The sequence below is a fragment of the Epinephelus lanceolatus genome, chromosome 24 (genome assembly GCF_041903045.1).
Source record: "Epinephelus lanceolatus isolate andai-2023 chromosome 24, ASM4190304v1, whole genome shotgun sequence".
NCBI classification, from domain to species: Eukaryota; Metazoa; Chordata; class Actinopteri; order Perciformes; family Serranidae; genus Epinephelus; species Epinephelus lanceolatus.
Window position 1 is genome coordinate 25457501 of NC_135757.1, and position 7500 is coordinate 25465000.

Genomic DNA, 7500 nt, shown 5'->3' on the forward strand with positions numbered 1-7500 from the left:
TGGAACACAGGGGATTAATTCCCCCTTTAATGCCTGCCTCCAGCGCTGGGTGGAGGTGGGAGAATGAGGCCTGGGACGGTGAGAGTCTCCCCCAGAGAGGGGAGAGAAGAGGGAGGGAGGGAGACAGAGAGCCAGAGAGCTGGGTGAAGTGAGCATGGAACACAGGGGATTAATTCCCCCTTTAATGCCTGCCTCCAGCGCTGGGTGGAGGTGGGAGAATGAGGCCTGGGAGGTTGAGAGTCTCCCCCAGAGAGGGGAGAGAAGAGGGAGGGAGGGAGACAGAGAGCCAGAGAGCTGGGTGAAGTGAGCATGGAACACAGGGGATTAATTCCCCCTTTAATGCCTGCCTCCAGCGCTGGGTGGAGGTGGGAGAATGAGGCCTGGGAGGTTGAGAGTTTCCCCCAGAGAGGGGAGAGAGGAGGGAGGGAGACAGAGAGCCAGAGAGCTGGGTGAAGTGAGGGTGGTACAGGGATTAAAGTGTCCCCTAAGATCTGACTCCAGTGCTGGGTGGAGGTGGGAGAATGATGCCTGGGAGGTTGAGAGTCTCCCCCAGAGAGGGGAGAGAGGAGGGAGGGAGACAGAGAGCCAGAGAGCTGGGTGAAGTGAGGGTGGTACAGGGATTAAAGTGTCCCCTAAGATCTGACTCCAGTGCTGGGTGGAGGTGGGAGAATGATGCCTGGGAGGTTGAGAGTCTCCCCCAGAGAGGGGAGAGAGGAGGGAGTGAGACAGAGAGCCAGAGAGCTGGGTGAAGTGAGGGTGGTACAGGGATTAAAGTGTCCCCTAAGATCTTACTCCAGTGCTGGGTGGAGGTGGGAGAATGAGGCCTGGGAGGTTGAGAGTCTCCCCCAGAGAGGGGAGAGAAGAGGGAGGGAGACAGAGAGCCAGAGAGCTGGGTGAAGTGAGGGTGGAACACGGGGGATTAATTCCCCCTTTAATGCCTGCCTCCAGCGCTGGGTGGAGGTGGGAGAATGAGGCCTGGGACGGTGAGAGTCTCCCCCAGAGAGGGGAGAGAAGAGGGAGGGAGACAGAGAGCCAGGGAGCTGGGTGAAGTGAGGGTGGAACACGGGGGATTAATTCCCCCTTTAATGCCTGCCTCCAGCGCTGGGTGGAGGTGGGAGAATGAGGCCTGGGACGGTGAGAGTCTCCCCCAGAGAGGGGAGAGAAGAGGGAGGGAGACAGAGAGCCAGGGAGCTGGGTGAAGTGAGGGTGGTACAGGGATTAAAGTGTCCCCTAAGATCTGACTCCAGTGCTGGGTGGAGGTGGGAGAATGAGGCCTGGGACGGTGAGAGTCTCCCCCAGAGAGGGGAGAGGAGAGGGAGGGAGGGAGACAGAGAGCCAGAGAGCTGGGTGAAGTGAGCATGGAACACAGGGGATTAATTCCCCCTTTAATGCCTGCCTCCAGCGCTGGGTGGAGGTGGGAGAATGAGGCCTGGGAGGTTGAGAGTCTCCCCCAGAGAGGGGAGAGAAGAGGGAGGGAGACAGAGAGCCAGAGAGCTGGGTGAAGTGAGCATGGAACACAGGGGATTAATTCCCCCTTTAATGCCTGCCTCCAGCGCTGGGTGGAGGTGGGAGAATGAGGCCTGGGAGGTTGAGAGTCTCCCCCAGAGAGGGGAGAGAAGAGGGAGGGAGACAGAGAGCCAGAGAGCTGGGTGAAGTGAGGGTGGAACACAGGGGATTAATTCCCCCTTTAATGCCTGCCTCCAGCGCTGGGTGGAGGTGGGAGAATGAGGCCTGGGACGGTGAGAGTCTCCCCCAGAGAGGGGAGAGAAGAGGGAGGGAGGGAGACAGAGAGCCAGAGAGCTGGGTGAAGTGAGCATGGAACACAGGGGATTAATTCCCCCTTTAATGCCTGCCTCCAGCGCTGGGTGGAGGTGGGAGAATGAGGCCTGGGACGGTGAGAGTCTCCCCCAGAGAGGGGAGAGAAGAGGGAGGGAGGGAGACAGAGAGCCAGAGAGCTGGGTGAAGTGAGCATGGAACACAGGGGATTAATTCCCCCTTTAATGCCTGCCTCCAGCGCTGGGTGGAGGTGGGAGAATGAGGCCTGGGACGGTGAGAGTCTCCCCCAGAGAGGGGAGAGAAGAGGGAGGGAGGGAGACAGAGAGCCAGAGAGCTGGGTGAAGTGAGCATGGAACACAGGGGATTAATTCCCCCTTTAATGCCTGCCTCCAGCGCTGGGTGGAGGTGGGAGAATGAGGCCTGGGAGGTTGAGAGTCTCCCCCAGAGAGGGGAGAGAAGAGGGAGGGAGGGAGACAGAGAGCCAGAGAGCTGGGTGAAGTGAGCATGGAACACAGGGGATTAATTCCCCCTTTAATGCCTGCCTCCAGCGCTGGGTGGAGGTGGGAGAATGAGGCCTGGGACGGTGAGAGTCTCCCCCAGAGAGGGGAGAGAAGAGGGAGGGAGGGAGACAGAGAGCCAGAGAGCTGGGTGAAGTGAGGATGGAACACAGGGGATTAATTCCCCCTTTAATGCCTGCCTCCAGCGCTGGGTGGAGGTGGGAGAATGAGGCCTGGGAGGTTGAGAGTCTCCCCCAGAGAGGGGAGAGAAGAGGGAGGGAGACAGAGAGCCAGGGAGCTGGGTGAAGTGAGGGTGGTACAGGGATTAAAGTGTCCCCTAAGATCTGACTCCAGTGCTGGGTGGAGGTGGGAGAATGAGGCCTGGGACGGTGAGAGTCTCCCCCAGAGAGGGGAGAGAAGAGGGAGGGAGGGAGACAGAGAGCCAGAGAGCTGGGTGAAGTGAGGGTGGTACACGGGGGATTAATTCCCCCTTTAATGCCTGCCTCCAGTGCTGGGTGGAGGTGGGAGAATGAGGCCTGGGACGGTGAGAGTCTCCCCCAGAGAGGGGAGAGAAGAGGGAGGGAGACAGAGAGCCAGAGAGCTGGGTGAAGTGAGCATGGAACACAGGGGATTAATTCCCCCTTTAATGCCTGCCTCCAGCGCTGGGTGGAGGTGGGAGAATGAGGCCTGGGAGGTTGAGAGTCTCCCCCAGAGAGGGGAGAGAAGAGGGAGGGAGACAGAGAGCCAGAGAGCTGGGTGAAGTGAGGATGGAACACGGGGGATTAATTCCCCCTTTAATGCCTGCCTCCAGCGCTGGGTGGAGGTGGGAGAATGAGGCCTGGGACGGTGAGAGTCTCCCCCAGAGAGGGGAGAGAAGAGGGAGGGAGGGAGACAGAGAGCCAGAGAGCTGGGTGAAGTGAGCATGGAACACAGGGGATTAATTCCCCCTTTAATGCCTGCCTCCAGCGCTGGGTGGAGGTGGGAGAATGAGGCCTGGGACGGTGAGAGTCTCCCCCAGAGAGGGGAGAGAGGAGGGAGGGAGACAGAGAGCCAGAGAGCTGGGTGAAGTGAGGGTGGTACAGGGATTAAAGTGTCCCCTAAGATCTGACTCCAGTGCTGGGTGGAGGTGGGAGAATGAGGCCTGGGACGGTGAGAGTCTCCCCCAGAGAGGGGAGAGAAGAGGGAGGGAGACAGAGAGCCAGGGAGCTGGGTGAAGTGAGGGTGGTACAGGGATTAAAGTGTCCCCTAAGATCTTACTCCAGTGCTGGGTGGAGGTGGGAGAATGAGGCCTGGGACGGTGAGAGTCTCCCCCAGAGAGGGGAGAGAAGAGGGAGGGAGACAGAGAGCCAGGGAGCTGGGTGAAGTGAGGGTGGTACAGGGATTAAAGTGTCCCCTAAGATCTGACTCCAGTGCTGGGTGGAGGTGGGAGAATGAGGCCTGGGACGGTGAGAGTCTCCCCCAGAGAGGGGAGAGAAGAGGGAGGGAGGGAGACAGAGAGCCAGAGAGCTGGGTGAAGTGAGGGTGGTACACGGGGGATTAATTCCCCCTTTAATGCCTGCCTCCAGTGCTGGGTGGAGGTGGGAGAATGAGGCCTGGGACGGTGAGAGTCTCCCCCAGAGAGGGGAGAGAGGAGGGAGGGAGACAGAGAGCCAGAGAGCTGGGTGAAGTGAGGGTGGTACAGGGATTAAAGTGTCCCCTAAGATCTTACTCCAGTGCTGGGTGGAGGTGGGAGAATGAGGCCTGGGAGGTTGAGAGTCTCCCCCAGAGAGGGGAGAGAGGAGGGAGGGAGACAGAGAGCCAGAGAGCTGGGTGAAGTGAGGGTGGAACACAGGGGATTAATTCCCCCTTTAATGCCTGCCTCCAGCGCTGGGTGGAGGTGGGAGAATGAGGCCTGGGAGGTTGAGAGTCTCCCCCAGAGAGGGGAGAGAGGAGGGAGGGAGACAGAGAGCCAGAGAGCTGGGTGAAGTGAGGGTGGTACAGGGATTAAAGTGTCCCCTAAGATCTTACTCCAGTGCTGGGTGGAGGTGGGAGAATGAGGCCTGGGACGGTGAGAGTCTCCCCCAGAGAGGGGAGAGGAGAGGGAGGGAGACAGAGAGCCAGAGAGCTGGGTGAAGTGAGCGTGGAACACAGGGGATTAATTCCCCCTTTAATGCCTGCCTCCAGCGCTGGGTGGAGGTGGGAGAATGAGGCCTGGGACGGTGAGAGTCTCCCCCAGAGAGGGGAGAGAGGAGGGAGGGAGACAGAGAGCCAGAGAGCTGGGTGAAGTGAGGGTGGTACAGGGATTAAAGTGTCCCCTAAGATCTTACTCCAGTGCTGGGTGGAGGTGGGAGAATGAGGCCTGGGACGGTGAGAGTCTCCCCCAGAGAGGGGAGAGAAGAGGGAGGGAGACAGAGAGCCAGGGAGCTGGGTGAAGTGAGGGTGGTACAGGGATTAAAGTGTCCCCTAAGATCTGACTCCAGTGCTGGGTGGAGGTGGGAGAATGAGGCCTGGGACGGTGAGAGTCTCCCCCAGAGAGGGGAGAGAAGAGGGAGGGAGGGAGACAGAGAGCCAGAGAGCTGGGTGAAGTGAGGGTGGTACACGGGGGATTAATTCCCCCTTTAATGCCTGCCTCCAGTGCTGGGTGGAGGTGGGAGAATGAGGCCTGGGACGGTGAGAGTCTCCCCCAGAGAGGGGAGAGAAGAGGGAGGGAGGGAGACAGAGAGCCAGAGAGCTGGGTGAAGTGAGGGTGGTACACGGGGGATTAATTCCCCCTTTAATGCCTGCCTCCAGTGCTGGGTGGAGGTGGGAGAATGAGGCCTGGGACGGTGAGAGTCTCCCCCAGAGAGGGGAGAGAAGAGGGAGGGAGACAGAGAGCCAGAGAGCTGGGTGAAGTGAGCATGGAACACAGGGGATTAATTCCCCCTTTAATGCCTGCCTCCAGCGCTGGGTGGAGGTGGGAGAATGAGGCCTGGGAGGTTGAGAGTCTCCCCCAGAGAGGGGAGAGAAGAGGGAGGGAGACAGAGAGCCAGAGAGCTGGGTGAAGTGAGGGTGGAACACAGGGGATTAATTCCCCCTTTAATGCCTGCCTCCAGCGCTTGGTGGAGGTGGGAGAATGATGCCTGGGACGGTGAGAGTCTCCCCCAGAGAGGGGAGAGAGGAGGGAGGGAGACAGAGAGCCAGAGAGCTGGGTGAAGTGAGGGTGGTACAGGGATTAAAGTGTCCCCTAAGATCTTACTCCAGTGCTGGGTGGAGGTGGGAGAATGAGGCCTGGGACGGTGAGAGTCTCCCCCAGAGAGGGGAGAGAAGAGGGAGGGAGACAGAGAGCCAGAGAGCTGGGTGAAGTGAGGGTGGAACACAGGGGATTAATTCCCCCTTTAATGCCTGCCTCCAGCGCTGGGTGGAGGTGGGAGAGTGATGCCTGGGAGGTTGAGAGTCTCCCCCAGAGAGGGGAGAGAGGAGGGAGGGAGACAGAGAGCCAGAGAGCTGGGTGAAGTGAGGGTGGAACACAGGGGATTAATTCCCCCTTTAATGCCTGCCTCCAGCGCTGGGTGGAGGTGGGAGAATGAGGCCTGGGAGGTTGAGAGTCTCCCCCAGAGAGGGGAGAGAGGAGGGAGGGAGACAGAGAGCCAGAGAGCTGGGTGAAGTGAGGGTGGTACAGGGATTAAAGTGTCCCCTAAGATCTTACTCCAGTGCTGGGTGGAGGTGGGAGAATGAGGCCTGGGACGGTGAGAGTCTCCCCCAGAGAGGGGAGAGGAGAGGGAGGGAGACAGAGAGCCAGAGAGCTGGGTGAAGTGAGGGTGGTACACGGGGGATTAATTCCCCCTTTAATGCCTGCCTCCAGTGCTGGGTGGAGGTGGGAGAATGAGGCCTGGGACGGTGAGAGTCTCCCCCAGAGAGGGGAGAGAAGAGGGAGGGAGGGAGACAGAGAGCCAGAGAGCTGGGTGAAGTGAGGGTGGTACACGGGGGATTAATTCCCCCTTTAATGCCTGCCTCCAGTGCTGGGTGGAGGTGGGAGAATGAGGCCTGGGACGGTGAGAGTCTCCCCCAGAGAGGGGAGAGAAGAGGGAGGGAGACAGAGAGCCAGAGAGCTGGGTGAAGTGAGCATGGAACACAGGGGATTAATTCCCCCTTTAATGCCTGCCTCCAGCGCTGGGTGGAGGTGGGAGAATGAGGCCTGGGACGGTGAGAGTCTCCCCCAGAGAGGGGAGAGAAGAGGGAGGGAGGGAGACAGAGAGCCAGAGAGCTGGGTGAAGTGAGGGTGGTACACGGGGGATTAATTCCCCCTTTAATGCCTGCCTCCAGTGCTGGGTGGAGGTGGGAGAATGAGGCCTGGGACGGTGAGAGTCTCCCCCAGAGAGGGGAGAGAAGAGGGAGGGAGACAGAGAGCCAGAGAGCTGGGTGAAGTGAGCATGGAACACAGGGGATTAATTCCCCCTTTAATGCCTGCCTCCAGCGCTGGGTGGAGGTGGGAGAATGAGGCCTGGGAGGTTGAGAGTCTCCCCCAGAGAGGGGAGAGAAGAGGGAGGGAGACAGAGAGCCAGAGAGCTGGGTGAAGTGAGGATGGAACACAGGGGATTAATTCCCCCTTTAATGCCTGCCTCCAGCGCTGGGTGGAGGTGGGAGAATGAGGCCTGGGAGGTTGAGAGTCTCCCCCAGAGAGGGGAGAGAAGAGGGAGGGAGACAGAGAGCCAGAGAGCTGGGTGAAGTGAGGATGGAACACAGGGGATTAATTCCCCCTTTAATGCCTGCCTCCAGCGCTGGGTGGAGGTGGGAGAATGAGGCCTGGGACGGTGAGAGTCTCCCCCAGAGAGGGGAGAGAAGAGGGAGGGAGGGAGACAGAGAGCCAGAGAGCTGGGTGAAGTGAGCATGGAACACAGGGGATTAATTCCCCCTTTAATGCCTGCCTCCAGCGCTGGGTGGAGGTGGGAGAATGAGGCCTGGGACGGTGAGAGTCTCCCCCAGAGAGGGGAGAGGAGAGGGAGGGAGACAGAGAGCCAGAGAGCTGGGTGAAGTGAGGGTGGAACACAGGGGATAAATTCCCCCTTTAATGCCTGCCTCCAGTGCTGGGTGGAGGTGAGATAGGCGGAGGGCGGCGGGTCGGTCGGGGCCAGCGAGAGCCGAGCCCCGGGGGTGCCTGGCGCGAGCGGGGGCTCCGTGGGGCGCGTGGGGGCCGAGCACCGGTGGGGTCCACCCTTTGGCCGGGCCCGGGGGCCCGTGACCGGGTCGGCGGCGGCCGTTGCGGCGCTCC